Source organism: Silurus aristotelis, assembly GCF_946808225.1.
Source record: "Silurus aristotelis genome assembly, chromosome: 3".
NCBI lineage: Eukaryota > Metazoa > Chordata > Actinopteri > Siluriformes > Siluridae > Silurus > Silurus aristotelis.
In genome coordinates this window covers 28,250,552-28,265,233 of record NC_139576.1, presented here as the reverse complement: position 1 = coordinate 28,265,233, position 14,682 = coordinate 28,250,552, and the positions used below count along the sequence as shown (strand labels likewise).

General features: G+C 41.1%; 1 protein-coding gene and 1 long non-coding RNA gene across 2 annotated transcripts in view; one reads left to right on the top strand and one right to left on the bottom strand.

The window, feature by feature from the left end:
• Window positions 1–14,682, bottom strand: part of LOC310723590 (embryonic polyadenylate-binding protein A-like) — a gene marked incomplete at its 3' end in the record, with an annotated part of 236,156 nt that overhangs the window by 101,478 nt on the left and 119,996 nt on the right. The gene's annotated exons all lie outside the window — the stretch shown is intronic.
• LOC310724325 lies at window positions 4,026–4,824 on the top strand. Its single transcript, XR_014533041.1, has 2 exons — window positions 4,026–4,661; window positions 4,778–4,824. It is a non-coding gene; the product is annotated as an uncharacterized lncRNA (long non-coding RNA).

Sequence of the window (14,682 nt, the reverse complement as noted above, 5' to 3'; positions counted from 1 at the left end):
CCTACGATGACAATTTCAGACCCCTCCATGATTTCTAAGTGGGAGAACTTGCAAAATAGCAGGGTGTTCAAATACTTATTTTCCTCACTGTATATATATATATATATATATATACATACTAGGGATGGGGGAATTAACGCGTTAATCTTTGCGATTAATTTTAGATGTTTAACGCGTTAAAAAAAAAAGTAACGCAATTGACGCAGCACTTTTTTTTTTTTTTTTTTGCTCGTTTCCATGACTTCCTATTGCTTATTGTGAATGTGCCGAACAGTCACCCTGTCATGATGGAGATGAACAAAGATGGAGTTTTAGGAGGAATGTTTACATTTAAAAAGTTGCCTGATGGCCTGTTTGATAAAACAAAGATGGTGTGTACGATTTGCAAAGGAAAAGCAGAGCCACCTGTGATACATGCGATAAAAAACATCCAACATGTCTTCATGATAACCGTACCAGAGAAGAAAGAACAAGAAAAAATCAAACCAGCATTGACAGGACAAGACAAAGAAACCCAGACACTTTACAAGATGATACCGTCACACCAACAACGAGCGAAGCAACATCTAACAGAGTCGCACAGAATGTTGATGACACTCACACATCCTCCATTGTTCCAGTATGGGTGTCAGCTGAAGGCAAGCCAGAGCATGAAGTTCTTGTGTACGCGCTCCTTGATACGCAGAGCGACACAACCTTTATTCTCGAAGAAACAGCACAAGCTCTGCATATTAAAGGTAAATCAGCTCAGCTAAGGCTTACCACCATGTCATCAAGAAACACAGTTGTGTCGTGTCGCAAGCTCTCAGGTCTACAAGTAAGAGGATTTTATTCAAATAAGACAATTTCCCTACCAGTAACATATGCAAGGGACTTCATACCTGCAAACCGAGATCACATTCCAACCCCTGGAACAGCCAAGGCATGGCCTCATCTTGAATGCATTGCGGAGGAGATCGCTCCACTACAAAGCTGTGATATTGGCCTACTGATTGGCTACAACTGCCCCCAAGCACTTGTTCCTCGTCAAGTTGTGTCAGGAAACGAAAATCAGCCGTTCGCACAAAGGACTGATCTGGGATGGAGTATTGTGGGTTATGGCAATCCATGTCTTGATTATGGAGATCCTTTTGGAGTAAGTCATCAAGTCATTGTGAAGGAAGTGGTGCCGGATATTCAAACCTCCTCAAACATCACCAACAAGGTTCACTATGTTTTCAGAACTCAAATAAAGGAAATGATCTCCCCTACAGAGGTCCTGAAAATGTTGGAATCTGACTTTGTTGAGAAGTTCCCAGAAGATGTAAACATCTCTCAAGAAGATCTCAGATTTCTAGCAAAGATAAGGAAAGGCATTAGACACAAGGAGGATGGCCATTTTGAGATGCCACTCCCATTCAAGAGTGAAAGGCCTAACCTGCCAGATAACAAGGCATGTGCTATTCATCGCCTCAAATGTTTAGGAAAAAAGCTTAAGAGGAACAAGCAGTACTACATGGACTACAAGAAGTTCATGGATGAGATAATAGCCCTTGGGGATGCTGAAAGAGTACCAGAGCAAGACATCGACAAGAGACCAGCTTTGTACATCCCACACCATGGGGTGTATCATCCCCAAAAACCCGGAAAGATTCGCGTTGTCTTTGACGCCTCCGCCAAGTTCAGAGGCACCTCACTAAATGACCATCTCCTGACTGGTCCAGAGCTAACAAACACCCTGCTTGGAGTCTTGTGTCGCTTCCGAAGAGGCCCAGTGGCTTTCATGTGTGATATTGAACGCATGTTCCACCAGTTTCATGTGAATGCTTGCGATCAAGATTACCTACGGTTCTTGTGGTGGGAGAACGGAGACCTCGAAACTCCTTTCACTGTCTACCGAATGAAAGTACACTTATTCGGCGCAGCGTCCTCTCCAGGTTGTGCAAACTATGGCCTCAAACACCTCGCAGCTGAAGGAGAAGGAAGTTTTGATGAAGAAACCATCAAGTTCATCAAAACTAACTTCTATGTCGATGATGGACTAGGAAGTGTCGACACTGAAGATCAAGCAATACAGCTTGTCAATGAAGCACGCAAGCTCTGCAGGATGGGCAACCTTCGGCTGCATAAGTTCATCTCAAACAGCACCCAAGTTCTAGCTTCGCTTCCAAAGGAAGAATGTGCTGTAGTTGCCAAAGATCTAGATATGGCACTTGGTGAAGTGCATATGGAGAGGGCACTTGGCGTACAATGGTGTGTGGAATCTGACCAATTCCAGTTCCGAGTGGTTGTTAAGGAAAATCCACTCACCCGAAGAGGAGTATTATCTACAGTCGCCTCTGTGTTCGATCCATTTGGGTTTGTGTCGCCTTTCATTTTGCTAGGTAAGCAAATCTTGCAACAAATGTGCCGAGATAAGCTCAGCTGGGATGATAGCTTACCTGACAGTCTTCGACCTCAGTGGGAGTCTTGGCTGCGGGACCTGGGAAACCTGGCAGATGTAAAGATTTTCAGATGCTACATTCCTTCAAACTTCAAGGCACAACACTATGAACTGCATCATTTTTCCGATGCAAGTGCGTCTGGATATGGCATGTGCACCTATCTGAGAGCAGTAAGCACATCTGGTGAAGTTTACTGCACCTTGGTGATGGGAAGATCGAGAGTTCCACCATCCAAAGTCACAACTATACCACGTCTAGAGTTGTCAGCGGCCGTTGTTGCTGTTCGTACCGGTGACATGCTAAAAAAGGAATTGGGAATAGAAATTTCAGAAGAAAGGTACTGGACTGACTCTAAAGTGGTGCTCGGCTATATCAGTAATGAGGCCAGAAGGTTTCACGTGTTTGTTGCAAACCGTGTCGAACGCATCAAACAAAGTACAGAGTCAACACAATGGTGGTATGTAACTTCCAAAGACAATCCGGCAGACCACGCCTCAAGAGGCCTTACAGCAGAACAACTTGTAGCTTCAAACTGGTTCAAGGGCCCAGATCTTCTCTGGCAGAAGGTCATAACCAGTAGTGTACTCAAGGTGGGAGAGTTATCAAACAGTGACCCAGAGGTCAGGAAAGTTCAAGTCCACACGATACAAGCAGAAGAACAAAGGTCACTGTTAGATCGGCTTCAGAAGTTTTCCGACTGGTTGAGAATGATTAAAGCTGTGAAGACATACCATCAAGGAAGATGGATCACGATGAACGAGCTGCGAGCTAACGGATACTGGATACTTGGATGCAGTAAGATTGTTTCATCTTACATCTATAAATGTTTAAAATGCAGAAGATTCAGAAGGTGCACAGAGCAGCAGAAGATGGCAGACCTCCCGGAGGATAGGATGGAAACTACACCACCATTCACCTACTGTGGAATGGACTGCTTCGGTCCTTTTTACGTCAAGGATGGCCGCAAGGATTTAAAGCGTTATGGATTGTTAATCACCTGCATGTGCTCCAGAGCAGTACATCTTGAGATGCTTGATGATCTATCAACGGATTCCCTCATCAACTCTTTACGTGCATTCATAGCCATAAGAGGTACAGTTCGGCAGATAAGATGTGATCAAGGCACGAACTTTGTCGGCACCAGAAATGAGTTTGCTGAAGCATTCAAGGAAATGGATCAAGCAAAGCTGGAAAAACTGGACTGCGAGTTTCTCATGAACACCCCAGCGTCAAGTCACATAGGCAGTGTCTGGGAAAGACAAATCCGCACCATAAGAAGTGTACTTACGTCAATCCTGGATCAATCAAGCAAACAACTCGACAGCTCTTCTCTAAGGACATTCTTGTATGAGGTAATGGCAGTCATCAATAGCAGGCCATTGACTACTGACCAACTGTGTGATCTATCAAACCCAGAACCTTTAATGCCAAACCACATACTGACCATGAAGTCAACAATCATCTCTCCACCTCCAGGAAGGTTTGTAAAGGAAGATCTTTATCTTCGTAAGAGGTGGCGTCGTGTTCAACTCCTCACCAACACCTTCTGGACAAGGTGGAAAAAGGAGTATTTGGTAAACCTTCAAGGTAGACAGAAGTGGACCAAGGAGCATAGAAATGCTAAGGTTGATGATGTTGTTCTCCTGAAGGACGAGATAACTCCACGCAGCCAGTGGAAATTGGCGAAGATCACTGAAGTCTACCCTGGAAAGGATGGAATAGTGAGGAAGGTAAAATTGTTAACGAGTGATCAAAACCTGGACGAAGAAGGAAAACGTACCTCGAAACCCGTTCATCTGGAAAGGCCCATTCAGAAGATAGTCGTTCTGATGGAGGCAGAAGAAGATTCTCAACCTCGCTCTGCCTAAAATGTAGTTCATATTCTTTAATTCATAAGCTATTCATTAGTCATAGTTGATCATTTGTTCTTTAAAAATCACAAGTGATTGGTGGGAGTGTAACAGTATTAGCATTTAATGTCCCATTGAGCTGTGTCCAAGCGTGCTCTTTTGCGCCATCTACTGGTAGATTATAGCGGGTACAATTGTTTATGTTTGGGTTTCTGCCCGAGCCCATTTTTACTGAGACACATGCTATCTGCAGGCTGTAGCTGCCGGTTAGCACCACTAAGAATAAAAGAAACGTGAAAATTTGAGATAAAATTAAGAATTAAGAGAGAAAGAAGATAGAGAAGAAGATAAAGGATTATTTAGCACCTCCAGGATGTCAGCTCACGAGGTTTGTGTTCTTTAAATGTTTTTTCTGTGATTAATGTCTTATCAACGAAGTTGTAACATTGGATAAGAACAAGCTCTGATATCTTGGGTTTTTTTGTTGTTTTCTTTTGTGAGCAGTTCTCACGGGTTGTCAAGATCAGAATAAACCCTGTTTTATGACTCTACATCGTGCGTTCGTTGATCCTCGAGGGTGCTACAGAGAGAGAGCTGGACAAGAAACCAAAAACAACTAGAGGAACATGTTGCTCAGCTTAAGTTTATTTTGGATCAGACCACCATGAAGCTCCAGTCTTCCCTGAAAATTCATGAGGAACTGGAGAAAACTGAAAAATGTGAGAGAGAGAGAGAGAGAGAGAGAGAGAGAGAGCTGGACGAGAGAACAAAAGAAAGTGGAGGAACATGTTGCTCATCTTGAGGTCACTTTGGAACAGAGCACCATGGAGCTCCAGGATACCCAGAATCACTGTGAGAAATTAATAAATAGTGTAGAGCATGAGAGAGATCACTTGTCAAAGAGTAGACGTTTCTAATAAACTAACAAACACAAAAGCATTGCTAGCAAACCCGGCTAGCATGAGGCTAATTATGATGTCTCCTACACCATTAGCCGAAAGGTCTATTTCTGCTCACTGCAACATTTATGGATATATTATTACTCTATTATCATTCTTTATTTATTTTTGTCAAATTTATACACTTTTAGATAGATAGATGGATGTTTAGTGTTCGATTTCAGTAATTATAATGAAAAGTTCTTGTGTTTTTGTATTTTTGCAGTAATAAACCGACAAATGGCCACAGTTAATCAAGGTGGTGATGGACCATGGAATACTACAGTAGAAAGGTGTGTGTGTGTGTGTGTGTGTGTGTGTGTTTTGAGTACATGTGTTTTATCTTAGCCAAAAAAAAGTTCTCATCGTCTGTCTGTTTTCTCTCTCTCTCTCTGGATAGTCATAAGGACACACAAATGGGAAGAAACACACACGGCAACAGAATAGTTAATTTATTATAAAGGGGTTTATCTGACTGCAGTTTTTTTACTTACAGTTTACAGCGGTCGGTGGGAACATCAGCAAAACAAAAATAAATTAAAGAGAATAAACTATTACAAAATAATGTTTTACCAAAATGCAGTATAACAAAATCTAATCTTAACAGCGATTTACCGCAGATAAACACTGGTTAGAATCCCAGCACCAGATGCACACTCAATAAATTACACTTAAACACCAAAAGACATCTTGAGTGTTAATGAGGGCGTAACAATGTACACAATCTAAGGGATTGTTCAACAAAAACGTTTCTTACCCAATTTACTGAACACACAGGCTCAGAGAATATAACAAAACAAAAATAAGCAAGAATACGATAAAGAAAATAAAGTAAATAAAATACAGTTGTGCTATGGTACAAAAGAGATAAAAGAAACACTAATACACACTGTTAAACATTAAAACAAAATGTTTAACAGTATTTATAGCACTTAAAACACTTTCAGATAATCACATAAATAATATTAGAAGCACTGAACTTACACAGAAACTTGTATTTACACGTGACATGAGGATCACGCAGATTATACTCGAACCGATTTCATCTACAAGAGTTGCACACAAAGAAAGGTTCACACAAATAGGTCACTAGTTTCCACAGATATAAAAACAGTTTTAAAGAGATATTTACCAGGAGGTAAATACTTTTGTAAAGGTTCATCTCTCATATTACAAAAACAATCATTTAATTCTACAATGTTCTTAAAAGATCTCATGACATCCTAACATTCGAGGGAAACCTCTGTGTTGAGAACATTGAAGGAACATTGCTAAAGTTTCTCAAACACATTCAGCAATTTATTGATTATTTTAAAAGCAAAAGGAAACCTGCAATAAAGATTTACAATCCTATAATAATCTATATGTCTATACATTATATATTAATATATTTTATACTACAGCAAATGTATTGTGGGAAAAACATAATTTTTTTTTTTTACATTTAGCTTAAATTGTATTACGAGTTTATTCCTTAATCTTATCTAAATCTAATTAATTTTAACAATGTACCATAAAAACATTTTTTTATGTATGTGGATGACTGGGGATGGGCGGATCGTTCCAAAAGTATCGAATATTTTAGATACTGGCATTGTATAAAAAGGATTGATTCTCAAATAGAAGTATAGATCCTATCTGTTTGTTTCAAACAAGTAAGTTAAGAATATTTTATTTTTGATATGCCATATAGTATATAAATATTTATAATGCTTAAATAGGGATGTAGTCAATGTCAATGGGAACTACAGTGCCTTGTGAAAGTATTCGGCCCCCTTAAACTTTGCGACCTGTTGCCACATTTCAGGCTTCAAACATAAAGATATGAAACTGTAATTTTTTGTGAAGAATCAACAACAAGTGGGACACAATCATGAAGTGGAAAGAAATTTATTGGATATTTTAAACTTTTTTAACAAATAAAAAACTGAAAAATTGGGCGTGCAAAATTATTCAGCCCCATTACTTTCAGTGCAGCAAACTCTCTCCAGAAGTTCAGCGAGGATCTCTGAATGATCCAATGTTGACCTAAATGACTAATGATGATAAATAGAATCCACCTGTGTGTAATCAAGTCTCCGTATAAATGCACCTGCACTGTGATAGTCTCAGAGGTCCGTTTAAAGCGCAGAGAGCATCATGAAGAACAAGGAACACACCAGGCAGGTCCGAGATACTGTTGTGGAGAAGTTTAAAGCCGGATTTGGATACAGAAAGATTTCCCAAGCTTTAAACATCCCAAGGAGCACTGTGCAAGCGATAATATTGAAATGGAAGGAGTATCAGACCACTGCAAATCGACCAAGACCTTGCCGTCCCTCTAAACTTTCTGCTCATACAAGGAGAAGACTGATCAGAGATGCAGCCAAGAGGCCCATGATCACACTGGATAAACCTCAGAGATCTACAGCTGAGGTGGGAGACTCTGTCCATAGGACAACAATCAGTCGTATACTGCACAAATCTGGCCTTTATGGAAGAGTGGCAAGGAAAAAGCCATTTCTTAAAGATATCCATAAAAAGTGCCGTTTAAAGTTTGCCACAAGCCACCTGGGAGACACACCAAACATGTGGAAGAAGGTGCTCTGGTCAGATGAAACCAAAATCGAACTTTTTGGCAACAATGCAAAACGTTATGTTTGGCGTAAAAGCAACACAGCTCATCACCCTGAACACACCATTACCCACTGTCAAACATGGTGGTGGCAGCATCATGGTTTGGGCCTGCTTTTCTTCAGCAGGGACAGGGAAGATGGTTAAAATTGATGGGAAGATGGATGGAGCCAAATACAGGACCATTCTGGATGAAAACCTGATGGAGTCTGCAAAAGAACTGAGACTGGGACGGAGATTTGTCTTCCAACAAGACAATGATCCAAAACATAAAGCAAAATCTACAATGGAATGGTTCACAAATAAACATATCCAGGTGTTAGAATGGCCAAGTCAAAGTCCAGACCTGAATCCAATCAAGAATCTGTGGAAAGAACTGAAAACTGCTGTTCATAAATGCTTTCCATCCATCTTCACTGAGCTCGAGCTGTTTTACAAGGAGGAATGGGCAAAAATTTCAGTCTCTCGATGTGCAAAACTGATAGAGACATACCCCAATTGACTTACAGCTGTAATCGCAGCAAAAGGTGGCGCTACAAAGTATTAACTTAAGGGGGCTGAATAATTTTGCACACCCAATTTTTCAGTTTTTTATTTGTTAAAAAAATGTGTAATATCCAATAAATTTCGTTCCACTTCATGATTGTGTCCCACTTGTTGTTGATTCTTCACAAAAAATTACGGTTTTATATCTTTATGTTTGAAGCCTGAAATGTGGCAAAAGGTTGCAAAGTTCAAGGGGGCCGAATACTTTCGCAAGGCACTGTATATCTTCTTCCGCTGTACCACCCCTTATAATGACAGTGTTTACTCACTCGGTCTAGGCAGACATAGCGCAGGTTTAAAAGGGGATTCGAGTGCATTGCTGAGATCATGACTGAAAGAAAAAGAAGAATAATCTAAAGTTATTACACATCAGTTAACGATTATAAAGCTTCATGTGACATGTCAAAAAACAATACACCACTGTGGCAATACCACAAATATAACAAAGCATCTAAAAGTAAAACACCCTATAGAGCATGTCTGAGTACAGCTGAGGAGAGCAGAGGAGGAACACACAACACGACCACCATCTTTCTGGCTTGATTCAGTTCTTTAGCAGAATCTTTTCAGAGAGTTTTACTTTATACCATACAGATTGTTTCAGATATAAAGATATTTCAACTGGACATTTTTTTAACAGTTATTTAAAAATAAAAAACAACCCAGCCGTTAGGGGGGCACAAGCCAGTGCACTCTTAGTGCCGGTCCCAAGCCCGGGTAAATTGGGAGGGTTGCGTTAGGAAGGGCATCCAGCATAAAACATGTGCCAAATCAAATATGCGGATCACAAATGAGAATTTCATACCGGATCGGTCGAGGCCCGGGTTAACAACGACCGCCACAGGTATCGTTAGCCGACAGGGTACCGGTGGAAATTGGGCTACTGTTGGCCGAAGGAGGAGAAGGAGAGGAGGAAGACGTCTACAGAGACGGCAGGAAAAGGAGCAGTGTAGGAGAGTGGAGGTTCGGGTTGGTACTTTAAATGTTAGTACTATGACGGGTAAAGGGAGAGAGGTAGCTGATATGATGGAGAGGAGAATGGTAGATATGCTGTGTGTTCAGGAGACCAAGTGGAAAGGGAGTAAGGCCAGGAACATTGGAGGTGGGTTTAAACTGTTTTATCATGGTGTGGATGGAAAGAGAAATGGTGTAGGAGTGATTCTGAAGGAAGAGTACAGTAAGAGTGTAGTGGAGGTGAAGAGAGTTTCTGATAGGGTGATGATCGTGAAGGTGGAGGTTGAAGGGATGATGATAAATGTCATCAGTGCCTATGCTCCACAAGTTGGCTGTGAGATGGAGGAGAAGGAAAAATTCTGGAGTGAATTAGATGAAGTGGTAGATGGTGTACCTAGGAAAGAACGATTGGTGATTGGGGCAGACTTTAATGGGCATGTAGGTGAAGGGAACAGAGGTGATGAGGAGGTGATGGGTAGGTATGGTTTTAAGGAGAGGAATGTGGAAGGGCAGATGGTGGTAGCTTTTGCTAAAAGGATGGAAATGGCAGTGGTGAACACGTATTTTAAGAAGAAAGAGGATCATAGGGTGACGTATAAGAGTGGAGGAAGGTGCACACAGGTGGATTATGTTCTGTGTAGGAGATGCAACCTGAAGGAGATTGGAGACTGTAAGGTGTTGGCGGGGGACAGTGTAGCTAGACAGCATCGGATGGTGGTCTGTAGGATGGTTTTGGAGGCGAAGAAGAAGAGGAGGAAAGTAAGGATTGAAAGAAGAATAAGATGGTGGAAACTGAAGGAGGAAGAGTGTAGTGTGAGGTTCAGGGAAGAGGTCAGACAGGGGCTTGGTGGTGGTGAAGAGGTGCCGGATGATTGGGCAACTACTGCAGGAGTGATGAGGGAGGCAGCTAGAAAAGTACTTGGTGTAACATCTGGAAATAGAAAGCAAGACAAGGAGACCTGGTGGTGGAATGAGGAAGTGCAGGAGAGCATTAGGGGAAAGAGGTTGGCAAAACAGAAGTGGGATCGACAGAGTGATGAGAAAAGTAGGCAGGAGTACAAGGAGATGCGGCAGCAGGTAAAAAGGGATGTGGCGAAAGCCAAGGAAAAGGCATATGAGGAGCTGTATAAGAGGTTGGACACTAAGGAAGGAGAAAAGGATTTGTACCGATTGGCCAGGCAGAGGGACCGAGCTGGAAAGGATGTACTGCAAGTTAGAGCAGTAAAGGATGGAGAGGGAAATGTGTTGACTAATGAGGAGAGTGTGTTGAGAAGATGGAGGGAGTATTTTGAGCAGCTAATGAATGAGGAAAATCAGAGAGAGAGAAGGTTGGAGGATGTGGAGTTGGTGAAGCAGGATGTAGATAGGATTAGTAAGGAGGAAGTGAGAGCAGCGATTAAGAGGATGAAGAATGGAAAGTCGGTTGGGCCAGATGACATACCGGTAGAAGCGTGGAGATGTTTAGGAGAGATGGCAGTGGAGTTTTTAACCAGATTGTTTAACAGGATTCTGGAAGGGGAGAGGATGCCTGAGGAATGGAGAAGGAGTGTGCTGGTACCGATCTTTAAACATAAGGGAGATGTGCAGACCTGCAGTAACTACAGGGGAATTAAGTTGATCAGTCACACCATGAAGTTATGGGAAAGAGTAGTGGAAGCCAGGCTGAGAGAAGAAGTGACCATCTGTGAGCAACAGTATGGTTTCATGCCGAGGAAGAGCACCACAGATGCCTTATTTGCTTTGAGGATGTTGATGGAGAAGTATAGAGATGGACAGAAGGAGCTGCATTGTGTATTTGTGGATTTAGAGAAAGCGTACGACAGGGTGCCGAGAGAGGAGTTGTGGTATTGTATGAGGAAGTCAGGTGTGTCAGAGAAGTATGTGAGGGTGGTGCAGGACATGTATGAGGACAGTGTGACGGCAGTGAAGTGTGCAGTAGGTACGACAGACTGGTTCAGGGTGAAGGTTGGACTGCATCAAGGATCGGCCCTGAGCCCTTTCCTGTTTGCAGTGGTGATGGACAGGTTGACGGACGAGGTCAGACAGGAGTCTCCCTGGACTATGATGTTTGCAGATGATATTGTGATTTGTGGTGAGAGTAGAGAGCAGGTTGAGAAGAGCCTGGAAAGGTGGAGATATGCGCTTGAGAGAAGGGGAATGAAAGTCAGTAGGAGTAAGACAGAGTACATGTGTGTGAATGAGAGGGAGGGCAGTGGAGTGATGCGGTTGCAGGGAGAAGAGGTGGAGAAGGTGGAGGAGTTCAGGTATCTGGGGTAAACAGTGCAAAGTAATGGAGAGTGTGTTAGAGAAGTAAAGAAAATAGTGCAGGCAGGGTGGAGTGGGTGGAGAAGAGTGACAGGAGTGATTTGTGATAGTAGGGTATCTGCAAGAATGAAAGGGAAAGTTTATAGGACTGTGGTGAGACCTGCGATGTTGTATGGATTAGAGACAGTGGCATTGAGTAAAAGACAGGAGATGGAGCTGGAGGTAGCAGAGCTGAAGATGTTAAGGTTTTCATTGGGAGTGACGAGGATGGACAAGATTAGAAATGAGTTTATTAGAGGGACAGCACATGTAGGATGTTTTGGTGACAAGGTGAGGGAGGCGAGATTGAGATGGTTTGGACATGTGCAGAGAAGGGACATGAATTATATTGGTAGAAAAATGCTGAAGATGGAGCCACCAGGTAGGAGGAAAAGAGGAAGGCCAAGGAGGAGGTTCATGGATGTGGTGAGGGAAGACATGCAGGTAGTTGGTTTGAAAGAGGCAGATGTAGAGGACAGAGTGGTATGGAGACGGATGATCCGCTGTGGCGACCCCTAATGGGAGCAGCCGAAAGAAGAAGAAGAAGAAGAAGAATTTAAAAATAAAAAACATTTTATACATATTTTATAGAAGTATCATATCAGTGATTTTGAGTGATTTTTGACTTTGACTCGTCTTAAAAGTACTTGGTATCGGATTAAAAAGAACATGATTGGTATCCCTTATCACTATTGACAACACCAGTTGAAATACTTGACTCTGTGTGCTGTGATGTGAAATCAGACACGGGACTGCAGACTGCAGCTCACTGGAAGTATTTAATGTTTCTTCTGATGAACACACAACAAATCAGCAGCCCCTGTTGTGATATTTCACTTATTGTTCTCTATAAAATAAATTTGTGGTAGATTTATCACCATGTGCCCTCACATTCATAAAAATAAAAACAAAAAGTGTAAAATATTCACACAGATTGATAAAGAAACTTTAGTGGGAAAAAACTTCAGTGGGGAAAAAATAAAAAATATTTTGGTTGCTTCCTTTAGGGGGCGCCACAGCGGATCATCCTCCTCCACACCACCCTGTCCTCTATTTCTGCTTCTTTCAACCAAAAATATATAAATAAATAATAAATAAATCTAAAAGTAATTCATATAAACTTAAATCAGTTTATCATAAATGTAGGAGAAACCCACCACTCCAATGAGATTGCAATACAGAAAGGGAAGAGGAGGAATCAGGACAGGAAGTGACATCAGCTTCTACTATCAAGACATTTAAAGGAAGCACCTATTTTGATCAGGTAACCACATTTATAAACACAGATGAGTATAAACAAGACAAATCAACATTTGAAACAGGACATGTAAATTATACACCTGTTACACACATCTATAGGTTTAAAACGAGGAAAAGGTTTGTCACGTGACATTGTTAAATAGCGGCACGGGCGATGTGGGCGTGGCTAAATGGCGTCGATGTGAAGCGGAATCCAGAGAGGTGCAGTGAAAGTTCATAAGTTAATAATATATTGATATGTAAATATTCATCGTGTTTTGTCTGTAAGTTTTACTGTCAAACAACTTTTTTAAAAACGTTTCTATTTTTTATACAGTAGTATTATTATAGGAAAACATTTTAAACACGATTGAAGCTTATTATACTTTTGAAGACGTTTGCGGAAGTTTATCTTCCCGTGATGCATTGCGACATTGACCAGATTAAATAAATATAAAATTATTGAAGATTAAACATAAAAACGGACAGTATTGTGATTAAAATGATGCTTTAACACTACATTTGTAAAAGTGTAAAAACATTTCTAACCCAAATTTAGAAAGTGAATTTTCTTCAACTACCATGATCGGGTCAATTGTACAGATCTCTTTCTATAAATACAGTGTATAAAATATTTGAGTTTGGTCCGGGTCGGGACTCAATACACGTCTCTTGATAATCACCTCCTCTCACATTTATTTCTCTATCCCCCGACCCGGACTACCTTTTAATGCGTTTCATTATTTATATTCTGGCATGTTTGTGGATGAATAGATATGTGTGTTACAGGATTTGTAAGAGGGTAAATTTACAAAAGGAGCAGGAGATTGAATAATTATTTCCCCCACTGTAGATATGAAGCTGTAGAAGTTGGAGATCAGTTCTTACACTTACACTTTGTCCAATATCAAGTGTGCCAGATCACAAACATCATTTATTTCAAATTTCTTCACATTTATTTTAAAAACTGTTTCATTTTTAAGTGTTTACAGTTGAGACCATGCCCACATCCAGTTAATATTACAGATACAAATGTGAATATTTGGACATTAAATAGATCAAATAAAATAAAATTTTGTAATTTCAGAAGTGGGATTTAAACCCACACGTAAACACTTGTTTTTAATGTGAAATCTTAATGAGAGAGTCGCTGCACCTCAACAAGCAGCACACAACAGAATACAGGGACAACCGGTGTCTCTGACTGTCTTCTAAATTGAAGAGGGATGAGTGTGTGTGTGTGTGTGTGTGTGTGTGTGTGTGTGTGTGTGTGTGTGTGTAAGCCAGTTGCAACAAATCGTTATCAGTATGAGATCAGAGAGATGAGACGAGGTGACACACACACACCGCTACAGTACAGTGTCCCATGAACATGCAGGAAACATTTAATTTAAAATGAAGACAGTCAGTTTCATCTACTGATTCATTCATGATGAAAGAAGAAAGACTTGGAACCCTGAACTTTCTTCTGTCCAGGAAAACCCTCACACTCGACCTCATTTATCTGTACTTCTTTTCAGGTCCAGCCACATGCAGCAGGTACATACTTGGACTGTCCTACAGAAGAAAACACACACATCCACCATGCAAAAAGAAAAAGGTACACACACCCCTACACTTCCACAGAGTCAGTTTGTGGAACGAAGCTTATTGCTGTTCTCTTTAGCCTACAGATATGGAAACTGCTCTGAGGCAGATTCTCCAGCAGAACCAGAAGGAGAGGAGATGCAGAGAAGAGATAACATCAAGGTAGATACATTCCTCTACATGTAGGTGTACACACATTAAGCTTCTCTGTTCATCAGCATTCTGTTA